This window comes from Bison bison, unplaced genomic scaffold (genome assembly GCF_000754665.1).
Source record: "Bison bison bison isolate TAMUID 2011002044 unplaced genomic scaffold, Bison_UMD1.0 scf7180017864468, whole genome shotgun sequence".
Taxonomy (NCBI): domain Eukaryota; kingdom Metazoa; phylum Chordata; class Mammalia; order Artiodactyla; family Bovidae; genus Bison; species Bison bison.
The window spans coordinates 4,752,716-4,753,743 of record NW_011495029.1 but is presented as its reverse complement, the minus strand read 5'-3'; positions in this window follow the sequence as shown (position 1 = coordinate 4,753,743).

The following is a 1,028-nucleotide window of genomic DNA, read 5'->3' as shown; positions in this document are numbered from 1 at the left end:
CAAATTTCTCAAGAGGCAGATCAGGTGGTCTGGTATTCCCATCTCTTTCAGAATTTTCCACAGTTTATTGTGATCCACACAGTCAAAGGCTTTGGCATAGTCTTAGGCATTCCTTAAAATAACTCATAACTTGGAAACTGTACAGAGAAAGCTTTTTCAACTAGTCATCAATCATATTTAAAATCTCATTTATTTTGGAGTGCATGTTTGAAATATATCATACTCTTTATTTGTTAATCTACTCGAGGAAGAATATCAATCTCCTTAATTACCATACCTTGTTTTAAAACCTGGAAAAAAGATTAATATAACTAATTATTCTCTTTTTATCAGTGATTATCTGGATAGATTCCAGGTACATATTAATAGAAAATAGTCAATATCTCCATTTTATTATTATTTTTCTTTAAGTCATATTAAATCTTGATATTAATTTAGAGAACAGCAATATCATTACAACATTGGGTCATTTCTATCTAAATATAAATAATATTTGCTCACTGACTCAGTACTTAATTTTCTGAGGATAATTTTAAAGTTCACACAAACTTATTCAATTTGTTCCTAAGTATTTAATTTCTCTTATTATGCAAATGATATGCTGTATCTTATTCTATTCTAATTAATTATTTTGCATACATTAAAAATCTATTAAACTTTGTATGAATTTTGTAACCAGATACCCTACTGAATTATCCTATTTATTTTAATTGCTGTGTGCAGAGATTGTTTTAAAAAATGTAATCATATAATCTACATAAAACATTTTTATTTGTATAAACATTTATACTTTATTCATTTATTTATCCAGTTTTATTATCTGGGGTATTCAGAAAAGCATGGTAATATTAGTGACAATGTGCATCTTTGCTTACTTTATTTATAGCAAAAATGTTGCTAATAAAAGTGATTCGAAAGCTAACCCAGTATTGTAACTACCTTCAATTACAAATAAATACATTTTTAAAAGGTGATTCTACAAAGGATATGCAAATCAAAACCACAATGAGATATCACCTTATATGTTT